The sequence below is a fragment of the Tenrec ecaudatus genome, chromosome 10 (assembly GCF_050624435.1).
Source record: "Tenrec ecaudatus isolate mTenEca1 chromosome 10, mTenEca1.hap1, whole genome shotgun sequence".
Taxonomy (NCBI): Eukaryota; Metazoa; Chordata; class Mammalia; order Afrosoricida; family Tenrecidae; genus Tenrec; species Tenrec ecaudatus.
In genome coordinates, this window is record NC_134539.1 from 78,708,917 (window position 1) to 78,726,546 (window position 17,630).

At 48.0% G+C, this 17,630-nt stretch overlaps 1 non-coding gene and 2 pseudogenes across 1 annotated transcript; 1 reads left to right on the plus strand and 2 right to left on the minus strand.

Annotated features, from left to right (window-relative positions):
- Positions 1-4,405: 4,405 nt before the first annotated feature.
- Positions 4,406-5,104, minus strand: LOC142458034 (heterogeneous nuclear ribonucleoprotein A/B pseudogene; annotated as a pseudogene).
- Positions 5,105-6,417: 1,313 nt separating this feature from the next.
- LOC142458036 (jupiter microtubule associated homolog 2 pseudogene) lies at positions 6,418-6,973 on the minus strand (annotated as a pseudogene).
- A 2,365-nt stretch (positions 6,974-9,338) lies between these two features.
- Positions 9,339-9,444, plus strand: LOC142460418 (U6 spliceosomal RNA). Its single transcript, XR_012786629.1, has one exon. It is a non-coding gene; the product is annotated as a U6 spliceosomal RNA (small nuclear RNA).
- Positions 9,445-17,630: the final 8,186 nt, after the last annotated feature.

Sequence of the window (17,630 nt, forward strand, 5' to 3'; positions counted from 1 at the left end):
GGGGACCAGGAGTGGCCTGTGTGGCTGCTCAGCTTGGCTAACAGACTTATCTAGAACAGGGAAGACTATGGTGAGCATGGTTTTTGTGGAGCAGTCGCTGGACCAGCACATGCCATGCGATACTTCGATAGTGACAACATTCATCAGGGTCTCGATAAAAGTCTTGGTTTTAGTCCTGAACATAAAGAAGAGAGTGTCTGACATAGCGTAGAAGTTGTTTGCAGCTGTTTGCTGGCTTGGTGTGCATCGCAAGCTTTAGCTGGAAAGCTTACTCTCAGGATCCTAATAATGCAAAGCAAAACCATGAGGGTGTGCAGGTTGACCATTATTTGAAATATTTCCAAATGCTCCTTTGCGTGCACATGAACAGAGAGATGTCAACGTCAACGGGCTCTACTTCCATTACAGCCTCGGAAACCCTATGAGTCAGTTTTCCTCATGAGTCAGAATCACCCAGTTGGCAATGGATTTGGTGTTGTGATGAGTGAATTCCAGTGCTAGGAGTAAAAAGGTCAACAATCCCATCGAGGTCTGCAAGGAGCTCATGATAGACGTTTCTGATGTCACCAAACAAAACGATGGAAATGTCCCCCTGCCCACAGACTGAAAGGATTTTGCCTTCATGGTTTTGTGCTCTCCCAGCTTCTGAAGTGGCTCCAGCCCTGCCGTTGCAGTTCTTTGGGGGCTTTGTGATGGAGGACTCAAAAATGGACAGTGGTAAGAAATCATCTCTCATGTACCTGTATGTGTGCGCGTGCACACACAAGCTGGGTGAGAGGCGAACAACGGAAACAAAAGCAGACTGAGAAGAGGCATGAGGAGGGAGCTGCTGAAGACAGAGACACAGAAGCATCTGAACTGTGAAATCTGTGGGATAGGAAAGGGGAATTTTCACAAGTCTCACCTTAGTTCCATTAATCTGCCCCTTTCGTGCTGGTTGAAATACACAAGTATAAACGAGTTATTCTTTTATGACTTTGTGTTGCTGGACTGCTTTCTGAATGCTAACACCACCCCCACATTCTCCTGTCCGGGAGGTGATGGCTCCCAAAGTGTTGCTGTGACTGTGCAGTTGAGCTAACGGTGGAGTGTACAAGGTTCGAGGAAAGGAGAGGGGGAGAGGCGCCCCAGTCTGCCTGGGTCCGATGGGAAGGGCTTCCCTGAGTTGACAGCAACAGAAGGCTATGAGCCATGAAGGATGAGTAGACGCTCCGCAGGCAGACAGCAGAAACGGGAGCTTCCAGCAGAGAGCAGTGTTCTGGGAAGCATCAGTCCTCCTGCCCCTTGAAATGCTGCAGGGTCAGTTGTGAGAAAAGTCCTGCCAACGTCATCAGGCCAGATCATGAAAAGCCTAGTAGGCCAGGCTGAGTTTTATTCCCCCCCAATTGTCACTGTTCGATTCTAGTACTTAGTGACCACAACAGAAGGAAAAACTACCTAGTGCTGGACCATTCACATAATTAGTATATTTGAGTCCATTGTTTTAGCCACTGTGTCAATTCATCAGTATTTTCAATATTCTTAGCCAAGACCCTAACTCAGGTGTGTCCATTGTTTTCAGAGTTCCTTATTCTTGTCTAACTTTTCCATGCATATAAGGCGATTGAAAACACAGTGGCTCCTGAGGAACACATGAGAAAGGGAGGTGGGAGAAAGGAAAGAGGTTGGGGGATCGACCAACCCAGGGACAAGGAAACAAGTGAACTAAAATCAGTGCAGAAAAGGGCATAGCTAAAAAAAAAAGAAAAAAAGAAAAGGGCATAGGATACCTAGTGGGGCTTAATCAAGGGCAATTTAACAGTCAGGAATTACTGATACCTGAATGAAGGCCGAACATGATATTGGGACATACACGCATGTACATATATAAATATATTTTTATATAATAGGGAAATAGATCTGTGTACTTATATGTTAAGTATTAAGGCAGCAGATGGATATTGGGGTCTTCTCTCAAGTACTCTCTCAACACAAGAACACTTTGTTCTAATAATGCAGCAGTCTGTGATGTTCACCTTCCCAACAAGATCACTGAAGAAAAACTGGGTACATAAGCAAATGTGAAGAAAACTGATGGTGCCTGACTATCAAAAAATATACTGTCTGGGTTCTTAAAGGCTTGAAGATAAACAAACGGCCATCTAGCTGAGAAGCAACAAAGCCCACATGGTAAGAAGCACACCAGCCTGTGTGATCACGAGGTATCGAAGGGATCAGGTATCAAAGAACAAAAAGTCATATCATTGTTGTAAAGGTGAAACTGAGGCACAGGGAGCCAGGCAGACACAACTGACAAGGCAAAGAGAGCAGACACAGAAATAGCTTTATTAGGGGGAACTCCCGGATGAGGTTCCGTGACCTAGGCCAACAGGGAAGTCATGCTCAGCAGCTGGGGGTGCGGGTTTTTAAAGGGGTGATGAGGAATGTATGGCAATTATGGAAATTACCATATGGGGTCTGGACACTCCAAGAATTGCTTGTCCACTCCTTGCGGCTATCTTCAAACCCAGAGCATCTGGTCTCATTGGTTGTCTTATCCAGGACAATCTGCTGCTGAACGGGAAGCACATGCAGGGCCCTGACCTGCTTCAGCTTAGTCCAAACAATTGTGAATGAGGGGGAATGTGGAGTGGGGACCCAAAGCCCATCTGTAGACAATTGGACATCCCCTCACAGAAGGGTCGTGGGGAAGGGATGAGCCAGTCAGGGTGCAGTATAGCACCGATGAAACATACAATTTTCCTCTAGTTCTTAAATGCTTCCTCCCGCCCCCACTATCATGACTTCAATTCTACTTTAAAAATCTGACTAAACAAAAAAAAATCTGACTAAACCAGAACATGCACACAGCTACAAATAAGAGCCCAAAACATAGGGAATTCAGGACAGATAAACCCCTCAGGACAAATAATGAGATTAGAGATACCAGGGGAGGAAGGGGAAGATGGGGGAGGGGGGGGAAGGAAAGGGGAGTTGATCACAAGGATCAACATATAACCCCCTCCCAGTGGAACGAACAACAGAAAAGTGGGTGAAGGGAAACAGGGCAGTGTAAGATATAATAAAATAATAACAAATTATGAAGGGTTCATGAGGGAGGGGGAGCGGGGAGGGAGGGGAAAATGAGGAGCAGATACCAAGGGCTTAAGTAGAAAGTAAATGTTTTTAGAATGATGATGGCAACAAATGTACAAATGTGCTGGACACAATGTATGTATGTATGTATTGTGATAAGAGTTGTACGAGCCCCCAATAAAATGATTTTAGAAAAAACACTGTAAAGCAGTGGTTCTCAACCTTCCTAATTCTCTGACCCTTTAATACTGTTCCTCATGTTGTAGGGATCTGCCAACCATAAAATTATTTTCCTTACTACTTCCTAACTCATTTTGCTACTGTTATTGTGAATGGGACGACCCCTGTGAAAGGGTGGTTCATCCCCAAAGGGGTCATGACCCACAGGTTGAGAACTGCTGCTGTAAAGGGGAAAAAAAATCTAGAGTTTTCGTTACATAAAAACTGAAGCTTCTGAATATAAAAACCTTAAATAAAAATTAAAAGTAGAAGTCAATTATGAAAATACTCTAGCATATACAAAAGTTCCACTAACTTCACAAGCAGTACCAAAGGAAACCAGGCAGCTATCAACCCACTGCCATCGAATCGATCCTGACTCAAAGTGATCCTACAGGACAAATCAAACTATCCCACAGAGTTTCCAAGGCTGTCATTTTTTTTTTTGAGATTGAAGTTTACTTTATTCATTGAAATTTGGGTGACAGTTGACACTGGTTTTCCACTCAACAGTGCGTACCTACACGTTTGTAACAATTAGTTGCAAGGCCCTCATTGTTAGAGGTGGAATTTTTTTTGGGGGGGGGGGCGGTTAAATTTTTATTTCAAAAGCTTGGATAGCTTCAATATCCAGGTCGTGGCAAAATCAGAACACGTGTAAAATACCTTACAATACATTAGATTCCCAAAAAGGTACCAAAAAGTACAGTAAAATTAACACTTCCATTACAGGAAATGTATGATACAAATAATACAAAATTAAAAGGTGAAAAAAGGTGACACTGGTTTCCTAAGATACAAGTTTACTCTTTACCCACCAGGGCCTGCAGGCCCAGACTACAGAGCAGCAGCAGGGCGCACACCCCCTCGGGTTTGGGGGAACCTGATATTAAATTAGGCCCAGGATGCTGCTCGGCCTCTGACACACCACACGCTGCTAACACAACTGGCTCTGGAAATGGTCAACAGGAGAGTGATTTCCAGGGGGAAATTTTAAATAGGATGCACATGGGACAGGCCATAGGCAGTTTGCCAAGTTAAATTTGGTAGATAACTGTGTTCACTGATATCCAAGCGGAGCGGCGCGGTCAGCTGTCGCGCCTGCCACGGCCTCAGTATGGCTTGTGGTTATTCTGGTGGCCACCGCGTCGCTGGCTCTTCCCATAATTTGTGCTACCTCCACTTCCACCACCACCACTGCCTCGGTTCCCCCGGTTGCGCTTTCCACGGCCCCCAGAGCCGTACTGCTGCTGCTGGTAGACTGCTTTGGGCTGGGCCACCTTGATTTCACACTTGCTTCCACTGACAGTGTGAAACTTTTTCTCCAGAACCTTCTTCACAGGTTCCTCTTCTTTATAGGTGATAAAAACAAAGCCTCGTCTTTTGTTAGACTCTGGATCCGTGGGAAGCTCAATGGCCTCAATCTCCCCAAATTCGCCAAAGTACTCCCTGATCTTCTCCTCAGTGGCCTCAGGATTCAGACCCCCAACGAAGATTTTCTTCACCGGCTCCTTCTTGGCCATGGCCTTTTTAGGGTCGAGAACCCGACCATCCAGCCGGTGCTCCTTCTGGTCTAGTACCTTCTCCGCGCTGGTTGCACCTTTGAAGAGGATGAACCCAAATCCTCTTGACCGTCCAGTGTTAGGATCCATTTTTATTGTGCAGTCAACGACCTCTCCAAATTTGGTAAAATAGTCTTTCAGATCCTTTTTGCTGGTATCCCAGCTCAAGCCACCAGCAAACATTTTTCCCGTGTCCTCCTCAGGCCCGTTTTCCGTGGCGCCGGTCGTCTCCATTGGCTGCTCCTCACCCGTTTCCGACACAGCCACGCCGCTGATGACGCCGCAGGGCCGCAGCCCCTCTCCACCCTGCTTCCCGCCGCATCACTTTGAGGACACACGTTCTTCAGGAATGCGGAAGGACACAGAGGGTGCAGCGCCCGAAGAGTCTGGTAGTGCTGGCGGCGTGTTTGTGCTGTCACTGCCTAAGGCACAGGAGGCAGCCCTAGGATGCGTGCCCTTCCTTCACATGTGGCTCTGGACACAGGCTGAGACACGCCAGGACTCCACGCTTGCTGTGGGCCGTGTTTCCTTCCAGCTACCTGCATGGGGTCTCCATAGCATGGTCCTTGGAGCTGACCCCAGTATGGCAGGCAGAATGTTGTGGACTCAACAGGGCCCCCCCCCCCCCCCCCCCCCCCCGTATGCCTATCACAGGCCCCATCGTCCTGAATCCAGGCAACGCACCCAAGGGTGATATGCTTACTGGTGGGGCTCTCTGTAGGACAGCTGAGGAACAGCTAGTGAAGGTCAGACACATGGATGCTGTAAACCACCCCGTTACCTGGACAGACACAAACAGACCAAAACCAGGGCCCTGCTCCCTAGAAAGAAACTGCCCCCATCAAGGGTGAAGAGCAGAGGCCCACAACTTAAGGCTGGTGAGAGAGAAGGGTCAGGACAATTCGCAGGCAAACCACGCCCTCGTGACAGCAAGGCGTAGACTCCTACACGAGGTGGGGTCCCTGAGGATACAAAACCTGCTATCAAGGCCTGGGACCGAGAGAAACCCGTTTCGATGCACCATTGTGGTGTTGGTTGCAAGCTGTTATGAGAGCGCTGAACAAGATGATGGGGTCAAAGGTCAGGTGAGTCCTGGGTGCAGCAGCAGCCTCTGCAGAGCCAAATAATCTCCCTGAAGGGTGAGTGCAGTCAGGCTGTGACGGGGCCTCCCAGCATGCTGGTGTCTCTGCCCAGGTCTCTTTTGGTGAGAGGGAGGTCTGGCCTTCTTTTGCCCACTGTGAACTCTCTTTGTTCAGTCATTCCCTGCTGCCCTCTAAGCCCAAAGTTCAGGGTTCCAAGGTCAGAGGGTCCCCCTGCTTCCCTGCACCCTTCCCTCCCCAGGACCCCTTTCAGATCTGGATTTACAAATGAACACCAGCCTGGGGAGTCCCTTTCCCCTCCTGCAGAAGTGTCTCCTGGGGTTAGGCTGCCAGTCCTCTGCAAAACTCATGCAGAACCAGCTTCGAACACATGACAAGGCCTTTCCCACCCCGCTCCCTCAGGCTAAAGGAAGCTACTTTATGGGCATCCTCCTCTCAAGGTTCTGGGAAGTGCCAGCCTTTCAGTAGAAGGAGATGCTGGACTTGCCTCCTAGAAGGTTCAGAACTTTGTTGTGAGAGCGAGGCCTTGGCCCCAACAGGGGCTCGTGGCTGTCAACATTGCCGTGGGCTCCGGTTCCTTGCCAGGGACCGCGTCTCTTGTATTCTCTTTCTCAGCCGTCCCACCTCGCAGGGGGTGCTCGCCATGGCTGAAAGGTCCAGTTTGGGGTCTATTCCTTCACGTAACAGAACATGGTCCTTGGGCTTGTTGGGGTGCACCGAAGGTAAACTGGAGCCGAAATGTTGTTGGTCTTCCCACCAGGCAGGTTCAGACACTGCCAGGTCTGCATGGGCATTGACTCGTCAAAGATGGTACTTCCTTCCCCTTCTGGGAGGTTCGTCATCTTGAGTACATTCTGAGGGTCTTCAGTTGGCCCAAAGATATTGGAGGCCATCCTGTTGGGCTTGCCGAAGGGGACCGCTTCCTCTGGACTTCCAAAGATGTTGCTCGAGTCTCCCCCAGGGACTTTCATGGTCCCGGAACTGGCAGAACGCCATCGCTCTTGGCCCCTGGAACATGTCACCCGCCACCAGGCACCTCCCCCAGCTTTTCCAAGGCTGTAATCTTTATGGAAGCAGACTACCATGTCTTTATGCCGTGAATTTGCTGGTGAATTCAACCCTCTTCTTGCTTTTGTGAATAGTGCTGAGATGAATATGGGTACTCTATTTGTGCTACAACTCTTTGATCTTTAGGGTATATACCAAGTCAAGGGATGACTAGGTCATATGGTATTTCTAGTCCCAGTTTTTTAAAAAAGTATCACACCACCTTCCCCAGTACTTGCAATGTTACAGCCTCAAAAGCCGTGTAGGAGTGATCCAATCTCTCTTCACCCTCTCTAGCATTTATTATTCTGTTTATTTGCTATCGATGCTAGTATGTGGTGGTAGTATCTCAGTTGTTTTGATTTGCGTCTCTTGCAAAACTAGTGATTAAGAGCGCAAAACGTGACATTTCTATAATGCAATACTATTCAATACAGTATCATTCAGTCATGAAACCAATGACTTGTGATTCATATTACAATATGGATGAACTTCTATAACATGCAGTCCACATTTTAGAGACAACTTTTCAGGGTATATAATTCTTGGTTGCCATTTTTTTCTTTCAAATTTTTACATGTCATCCCATTGCCTCCTTGTCTGCATAATCTCGATCAAGAAATCAGAATGTTTTGTTTTTCCTGAGCTGTGTTCAGAATTCTTTCCTTGTCGTTGGTTTTGAAAATTTTGATTATGATGTGGCTTGGTGATTTTCTTTTGAGGTCTGTCCAGTGTGGAGTTTGGTCAACTTCTTTAAAACATTGTGGGGGAAAGGCCAGCCAGCCCCCACAACTAATCACCGGTTCAGTAAGCACAATTGTACGGTTGAGATATATAAAGAATATAATAATGTCATAGCATGAGAGATAGGAGAGAGAGTAAAATAAAGAAGTCAGACACATTTCATGGTAGCATGCTCACCTCCTGGATGGCCATAATTCCAACAGCCAGATTCGAGCACAGCACCGTCAGAGAGGGCAGGAGAGAGAGCAGGAGAAAGCTGTCAAGAGAGCTTAGGAGAGAATTTTATTGCTAACTAAGGCTTATATTTACTTAGCGGGTGTGATTTCAGGTAACCACACACATGTCACAGGAAGGGGCTGTACAATAGGCAAGACAAGCAATAGGAGGGGGATATACAATGGACATAAGCGTAACAGGAAGGGGATGAGCTAGGGGTGTGCACATGACAGGAAGGGGAGGACTAAAGGTACACATGTGACAGGATGAGTGGACCCTAGATTCATGATGGCTGCCTAACCTTGGCCACTCTTGAGTGGGCTTGACCTCCCTGGGCTCTCCTTCAGGGAAACAATTTACTACTATCCTTATCAGAAGGGAGTGGGCCCTACTTGTTGTGGGATAAACAGTGGTGTCTGCTTGCTCTGGATAGCGGATAACCCTTAGGGAGAATGACCCCTGACCTGCTTCTGTTGACCTCCAAGTGTATAGTCATTGTCATGCTTGTCAAGCAGCTAGGTTTGACATATATTTGGGGGAGACACCTTGGGAGAAATCTTTGTTTCCCACATGTTGGTCTTTTATGATAATAGTTTCCAACAATTCTTTGACATCAGCTCTGTGTTTTGATTTTTTTTCCTCCTGTTTAGGAAATCCAACCACACATACTCCTCTTGAAGGTGCCCCTCATAATTCATTGGCTGCATTTTTGTTCATGTTTCTACTTTTTTCATTCTTTTTTTCTGATTGTTCTTCTGGCGGAGTATTATTGGAAGATTAGTCTTTAATCTCACGAATTTGGTCTTTCATTGATTCAATTCTAGTTCTTTCCCCTTTCAGTGGATTATCTATATCTAAAATCTTAGTATTAATCTTTTGGATTTCTATTTACTGTTTTTGTATGGTTTCTCTTTCATTTATTTTGTCATGTTGTTCTTGCAGTGTTTTCCTGAATTCTTTCTTTCCCCTTACACACAGAACTTTATTAGTCTTGGTCCAGAGGTGAGGCTGGGATGGGCAGGGCTAGTACCCACCTGTGGGGGCTTTCCCAGACACCAGGCGTTCCTCCATTCAAGTTTAGAAGAAACACCTGCATTGATGAAACTGTCCTCTGTTTTGTCTTTGGATCCCTACCATGACTCCCCTTGCAAGGAACTTCTCTCTCTGATGAATATATTTGCTTTTGCAGTTAGCTTGGCTCTGGCGGTGTGGCACCCCTGCAACAGGACAGCAGTGGGTAGCGGCCGTCACCTTGTGGCTGGGGTTGCACGAGGTATGGGTGTGGCTAAGCTGTGTGGACACAGCTGCTGTCTCTTGACAGGTCAAACGAGGGGCACTGGGGACAGTAAAAAGGAAAATAAAGAAAAAATATAGCGTGCTCGCTTCGGCAGCACATACACTAAAATTGGAACAATACAGCGAAGATTAGCATGGCCCCGTGCAAGGATGACAAGCAAATTCGTGAAGCTTTCCATAAAAAAAAAAGAAAAAATATAGAAGTGAGTACAAACAAACAACAGCAAAAAAGAGGAAGAAGTTGAAAACTAAAAACAAAAGAAAGGAGAATAAATACAAGAAAATGAAAAGAACAAAATATAAGCAACGACGGAGAGGAGTGAGAAATATTAAAGAAAAACTAATAAAGAAAAAAGAAATAGAGGAAAAGAAAGAACAAGGAAAACAGACCAGGAAAGGGGAAAACAAGGGAAGGGAAAGAAAAGAATAAAGACAATTTGGGGCCGGAGATGAGAAACCTATGGGAAGCCAAGTATAGGTCACCCAGTATAGGTCAGTGGCCCTGGCAGTCAAGGGGTTGTGGGTGATTTAACACCAGTACTTTTCAGAGTTCCTGTTGGCCTTGGATGTGTCTGAGACCAGGTCACCTGATCCAGAAGACGTTCTTTCAGGCTCAGAGGGCAGCTGGGGCAAGGTGAGCTGGTTCTAGAAGTTCCCGACTCCCGAGGCATGGCTGGGGAGCAGGCCTCCTGTCCCTCACTGCAAGTTCTGGAGGCAGAGTATGCATGCCTCCAGATGGGAGGGTGATGTGCGCCCAGTGTCCAATCCACCAGAGCACATCTTGGACTTCAGGCAGAGCAAGGGTTTGAGGGGTGTCCAGCAGGCAGGTGAGAGCTGGACTGGCCATACTTCTGGTCACAAGGAGGGTAGGAGGAAGACTGCATCTTTTTGGTCAGCAGCCACTATCGCAGGTGTTGGAGCTATGCTGGGAGAGCAGAGTGGATTAATAAGTCACTGGCGGATCCAACATCGCTTGCAAAAGTTCAAAATGGTTGCACTGTGCTGTCAGGCCAGCTGGCAACTTACGGCTTCCATCTGTTTCCTCCCTAGCTACTTTTGCTCAGTTCCTTCTGCGAGGCTGTATTCAATCCACTCCTCTAGCCTATCTTCTGAAGCTCAGGGTCCCAGCATCAGCATTCGCATCTATTCTGTCTGGTCTTTTTGTCTTTATTGAGGGTCTGGATAGCATGTCTGCCTAATTCACCAACTTGCCAGAAGTAAGGAAATGTGCAAGGAGGTGTGCGGAGATTTGGAACTTAAGGAGAAATTCCCTGTTTTACTCACTGTGCGTTTCCTTGGACTGGCCCTTCCTCACCCTCGGGGGGACAAGTGGATGGAAGGCTTGGGAGAACAGTAAGTATGTCCTCTCAGGCTTGCTTGTAGCCCATGCCAAGCGGGGAGAGGGAAGTGGATGGGATTGATGATTGGGTAGCTCCCCACTGGCTTGAACAACAGAATTGTATGGGAAGGAATATATTGGAATGTGTAAGATAAGTCAATAAAAATGTTATTTTTGATAAATAAATATATATGTATTAAATATATATCTTTAAAAAGATGATTCCACTGGTGGATCAGGAGACTTTGTAAACTTTGTTTTTATCACGAAGGTAATGTTTTCAAACTATTGATCCTTTGTCTTTGTTTCCAACTTCTGCATCTCTGTCACAAGTAATTATCATTCCACTTGGATTCCTACTGGAGGAAACGGTAAGCCCCTCAGGCTTCATCTTTGGAATGTTTGCATAGTCGGTTGGCACATGCATTTAAATCCTAGTCACATGAACTGTTCCTTCAGGTAGGCATAGGACTGTTTTATCAAGGACTGTTTTGTGCTTCAGGATCAATCTTGACATGTTCTTTTTGGTGATGGCTTCTTTAAGTTGTCATTCCGGGTGTATTAGATCATAGGATTGTCTGATTCAAAATGTCCCCACACCAGTCCATTTCAGCTCACAACTAAATGCCTTTGCATATCAACTTTTGAAATATTTCATTTTTGACAATGTTCAGTTTTCCTAGATTCATTCTTCATGCATTCAATATTCTGATTATTAAACTCATTTTAAGATGTGCCAAACTAGTAGCTGAAAATCTTCAAAGTTTAGTGACTCCAACCATGTCGTTAAGGGCTCCTTCGAGGCGACTCCAGTCCGACTCTGCTCGCCTTGCGACAGGAGAGGCTCATCTTCTGAGATGCTCTGCTGCCGTTCCTAAGGGTTTTATTGCCCAGTTTTAAAGAAGTGACCGGGTCCTCCTTCCTAGTGTGTCCTAGTCTGCAAGTTCTACTGAAAGCTGCTCCCTATGGGTGACGCAGCCAGGAGATGAAATGCCAGGGTAGCTTCCCGGATCACCGGAATATGCAAACCATCACAGTAAAGCAAACTGACCTAAGAATATTGGTGTCTAGTCTGAGGCCTAATTAAAGTGATTCTTCTTTGTGAAAAAGAGACGCGGTAGTGCAATGGTTGCGTGCCTGGCTACTAGCCCAGTAGGCAGTTCGATCCCCCTCACCGTGGGAGAGAGGTAGGGCAGTCTGCTGCTGTGAAGGCCACAGCCTTGGGGACTCCCCGGGGCAGTTCTGCTGTCCTCTAAGGTCATAATGACCCGGAATCGATAAAGTGGCAATGGCCTGTGATACGGAAGCTCCAGTTGCTTGCTGGGGGATGCTGTGTGGATTAAAGGGGATGTGGCACAGCCATGGCTTGATGGCGCAGACCTGTGATTCAGACATGGAAAGATCTCCATCACACCCATGGTGAAAGATGAATACATCTTCCACTGAATTTTAAAAAAACCAAGGTAAAACAAGCTGCCGACATATCAGAGAGAGCCAGCAAAGCATCAGACATCCTGTCCTGCCCACAGATTGTGGCACATTCAGTCCCTTCCACTGCCCTTCTTCTCCCAACTCCCTGCAGACACCTGCACAAAAAGGTCGAGCAACACACACAACAATGGTGTAGCCAACAGTGGGAAGAGGAGGAAGGGAAGAAAGGTGGGGGGGGGGGGGAGAAAAAAAAAAACAAGCTGCCACTTTTTATGAAAATACTTTTTATATGTTAATATATGCATTCTGACTCAGTGCTCCATAGAACAGGTAGAATTTTGGGGTGCCTGAAACTAGCTCATTATTGGAGCAGAAAGCCTCGTCTTTCTCCTTTGGGGGCACTGGTGGTTTTGAGCAGCTGACCTTGTGGTTTAGCAGCCCAGATCCTAACCACTGCACCACCGAGGCTCCTTCACTGTGTTCATTCAGAACTTATACATGGATCAAGAAGGCGGCTGTGCAAACAGCAGAATACTGCCTGGTTGGACATGAGGAAAGGGATGGGTGAGGGTTGGTTCCTCTCACTATATTTGTTTAACCTGTTTGTGTTAGTCTGGCTACTTTAGAGAAACAAATCCACAGAAACTCATGTATAAGAGAGAGTTTAATATAAAGGTTAAGTGCACATCAAGAAAACATCCCAACCCAGTGCTGCCCACGCCCACAAGTCCAACATTAACCCATTAATTCTTATGTCCAACACCAACCCACAAAGTCCTCCTCCATCTCACAAAACACATGCAATGAGGCCAACTGCAGGAGGAAAGCCGAGTTAGTGAATGTGTGAGCATCTCAGCGCTGGCAGGGGTCTTCACACGGCTGCTCCAGCACCCAGGGCTGCACTGGGGTAGGTCCATGCGGCTTCTCCTTGGGGAGGTCTTGCAGGAAGTGAGCCTTGCCAGCTGAAGCAGGGAACTGCACCCTGGTCCAACCATCAGAAAGCAAGAGACCCAAGAACTAGAAAGGCGAGACTCACCGAGCCATTTATCCCTCCTCCCTTCAATTAACCCCACATGTGTTTATCGGCCAGGTTGGCACAATAAACTAACCACCTCACTGTTCATTGAACAAAGCATCAGAGAAGCTGGCTTATATGAGGAAAAATGCGGCATCAGGATTAGAGGAAGGCTTACTGACAACCTGAGCTATGCAGATGACACAGCCTTGCTTGCTGACAGTGAGGAGGGTGTGAAGCGCTTGGTGATGAAGACGAAGGATTGCGGTCTTCAGTGTGGCTGATAATTCAGTGAAATGAAAACCGAAATCCTCCTGACTTGGGCCAATGGAGAAAAGATTGAAGCTGGCCAGGATTTCATCTTGTTTGGATCCGCCATCCATGCTCGGGGAAGCAGCAGTCAAGAGAAAGGACCGTGATGGAGCAGCTGTTACAGGGTCCCTCCCCCCCCCGCCCCCCCCCCCCCCCCCCCGCGCCGGTCTGGAATGCCCCCGCCACAGCAGGGTCAGCTGAGTCCTCTGCCTCAGGCTTCCTTCGCCATTTGCCCAAGGGCATGAGTTGCTGTTCTTCCCATCCTGGAACACCTCCTGGGGCCCTGGTGCAACTTGCAGGACTGTCTAGGGAGAAGGAACTCCGCCCCACAGTGGTTTTTCCTTTCAGGTGATCCGAAAGAAAATAAAAGACCCTGAGGTTATCAGGGAAAATTCTCCCAAGTCCTCAAAGTGTGGCCCCTCTCGGATCCTCTGAATGGGTCCTTCCCTAATCCTGGGTCTTTGAGGCGGGCTGGGCTCCCGGATCAATAGTTCCCCAAACCAGTGCTTCTCAAGGTATGGCCCCTGGCACAGTAGTATTAGCCTCGCTGCTGAACTAGTTGGAAATGCACATTTTTTTTAGACCCCATTCCAGATCTCCTGGGTCAGAAACTGGGGGAGGGGCTCAGTTAACCAGCATTTTACCAGGTGTCCCAGGTGATTGCTGTATCCTCCAGTAGTTGAGAGCCACTTTGCAGACCATCAGGGCACTGTGTGGTAGTGTTGAGCTGCTAACTGCAAGGTTGGTGGTTCAAAGCCACCAGCCACTCCACAGGAGGAAGACAAAGCAATATCTTCTTATGAAGATGTCCTTACAGAGGGTTGTGATGCGTCAGAGTGACCAGGTTTGGGTTTGTGGGTTTCCCAGCTCATCGGGGAAGGCTCTTGGTGGCAGATCCCATCACGCCCTTTCATTTTACAGAGGAGGGAACTGAGGCTCAAGGAGGAGAAGGAACTGGCCCAGGCTTATACACAATGAAGCGATGGGCTGAAACTAGGAGTTTAATTGGTGTTTCCAGAGCCCCACTCTTACCTCTGACGCAGGCAGACCTCACAAAGCCATCTCCAATCCACCCTATCATTCTGCAGGGTCCTCGTCGGGAAGGTCGCCTGCTTTGGTTGCTGTTAGGTGCCACTGAGTCAGCTCCAACCGTTCATTACCATATGCACTCAGGAAGAAACACTGCCCCGTCCTGGGCCACCTTCACCATGATTCCACGCCAGAGCCCACTGGGACAAGCCTGCAGTCCTGGAGCACTCCCTCGGTACTAGACAGAGCTCGTTCCTCACCCACATTAGCGAATAAATGCTCACAACACCCTGTGAGGTTGGCGTGAGTGCGCAGTGCCGTTTGACAGAGCCGTAACGGGGAGAAGGGATTACTCGCCCAAGAGGCCAGAGGCAGGCAAGAGCAGACAGAGTTCAAACCAGCTCTCCCTGAGCCCAGGGCCCCTGCTGTACTTGACTGTGTCTAGCAGGAGCACAACCATGTTTGCTGCCACCAGTCAGGGAGGGCCCGAGAGAGACACAAAGATCCCTGAGCTGGAAGATAGGTGACAAGCAGCCAATGTCCCAAAGCTACTGCCATTTACTTGGAAGAAAGCCTTGTAGCAGGTCTTCTGGGGAGAGCAGATTGGAAGCAGTTAGCCGGGAGGTGTCGTGGACGACGGACGATGGTTCTCCAGCACACGGTTCCCATTTCTACATTCTCGTGTTCTCCTCTGTGGAGCGAGGCCAGCGCCCCCTCTACTAATCGTGGGTTCGATAGGCGCAATTGTATGGCTGAGATATATAATGGAGTCAGACACATTTTATGGTGGCATTGCTCACCTCAGCCCCGCTTGGTGGTCCACATGGAGAGGGGGGGAGGGGAAGGAGGACAAGGGGAAAGGGAACAGGGGAGTGAGGATGGGAGAGGAGAGAGGGAGCTGATGAGAGGCCAAGGGAGGAGTCAAGAGAGCTCTTTATTGCTTACCCAGGCTTATCTACCTTTGTGGGGAGTGCAAGCTCACTAATTACAGGTAAAGACATAAGTCGCAGGAAGGGGCTGCACTATAGGTTATGCAGTAATGAGAGGGGACAATCTAGGGAGATACACACAATAGGAAGAGGAGGGGTTGGGGTACACATGTGACAAGATGGGCGGATCCTAGATTCAGGATGGCAGCCTAACTTTGGATGTCACTGAGCTGATTTGACCTGTTCCCTGGCTGAACCATAGAAACCATTATCAGTAGGGTGTGAACTCCGCCTACAGGAACCAAATGGATGACTGCAAACCTTCAGGGAGCAGTAGTCCATTGTCCTTAGCAGCAGGGAGCAGGCCTGCTTGTGGTGGGACTAGATAGTAGTCTGGCAGCTGACTGCCTTCAGGGAGGTAACTGCAGTGACCTATTTGGGAGAAATCTTTGTTCCCACCAAGCAAGGCTACAGTGTTCCTTAGAGGCAAGGCTGGCAAGAAGTACCTTGGACATCTTGTCAGGAAAGACCAGTCCCTGGAGAAGGGCATCGTGTTTGATAATGTGGATGGAATGGCAGCAAAAAAGAGGAAGCCCCTCAGGGGAAGGGTGGACACCGGGGCTGCCCCCCCCCCCCCAGGGCTGAGGCACATGGTGAGGCTGGCGCAGGACTGGGCAGTGTTTCCTTCCGTTGTGCGCAGGTCGCTGTGGCTCAGAGCCCACGTGATGGCTCAGAACAAAAGCAACAGAATTTGGTTTACAGAAGGCGTAAGGAAGTAGTTCTGGTTTAAAGTTCAAGGTCTAGAGTATCTCAGGGCAAGTGTTTCGGGGCTTTAACCTTCAGAAGTCTAGATTCCATGGGAATTTGAAATGCTGTCCTATTCCATTCTGATCAGGAATCTTCTATAGACCTTTCCTAGTCACAACTGTTTATGGGGGTACGGGGAGAGAAAGCTGTTGTCATGGTCACTTCTAATGGGAAACTTGGTTCACATAAACTGGGGATTAAAAATTTAAATGACTATTAACAACTCAAAGGTGTCCAATAGTTATTATAAAATTATCAAGGCTTAAATCATGCTTCCCTTTATTCATTGATAAAAAGCATGCTTGAATTCCCATGGGTAGATTTTTGTATCCAATAATCATTTTTTTCCATGTCAAGAATTTAAAATAAAGATGAAGCTTGGATGTACACGTGTGCATTCACCATGAAAGCTGTCACATATGGGCAGGGATGTCTCCCCTGGGGCTCGGCAAGCCGAGAGCACATCCTATTTCTTCCTCTGGGGCCTGCTGTACCTTGGGCACATAGGAAGGAATGCCTCAGAAGCCCTCTGTCCATGACAGGGGGCAGACCACCACTGTAGCCACACTGCCTCATCCAGACAACACGCTCACTCAACAGGGGCCATGGGCACATCATAAGATCCATCACCTGCCAGGCTATGATAGGTCCTGCCTGGCAGCCCTGAAGAAGGCCAGATCAACAGGTCTTGGCTCTCATGCCAAGGGCGTTGTAGTGCAGTGACTGAGCACTCTACCTGAGAAGGCGTGGACCCTGTCTGGCTTTGATGTAAGAGTAAACCCATCCCATTGTTAGTGAATGCCTGTGATTGGTTCAGAAGTGGACACCTGATGTAATTTGCTGGGGCTTTTTCTGCAAGAGCTTGGAGAAGTGACTGTCTTCGTTCTATTGGATGTGTTCCTGGGCCAGGCCATGACATCAGGACTGTCTACCACCAGACTAAGGAGGAAGTCAACGCAGGCAGTCAAAGGACTCGCAAGGAAGTTGATGGTTTATCAGGTCTGTCCCAAATTTGTCAACCAATATTCATATTGTTTGTTTAAGCCTATTGTTTAAGCCCGTTTGAATTTGAGTTTTCTGTTCCTTGTTGCACCAGAAACCTGGTAGCAAGTGGGTAGGTGACCTTGCTAAGGACAAGGTCAGCAGGTTGAAACCCCAGCTACTACGAGGGAGAAAGACGAGGCTTTCTACTTTCCTAAATACGGACGCGCTTGGAAACCCACAGAGGCAGCTCTATCCTGTCCTATGAGACCACGATGAGTGGAACCTACTTGAGAACACTGAGTGTGGGGTTCGGTTCCTTCCACAGACAGCGTCCTTAACTCATGGTGCTTCACAAACTCATGGGGCAGTCACAAACAGGCAGGCTGATAAAATGACAATGGCATTCACTGTGCACTACCTGCGCACAGCAAGACTGTTGTCTCCGTTTACAAGTGGGGAAAGAGAAATTTACCAAGGCTACGAAACAGGCCCAGCGTCACGTAGCTCCCAGGGGGGAGCCAGGAA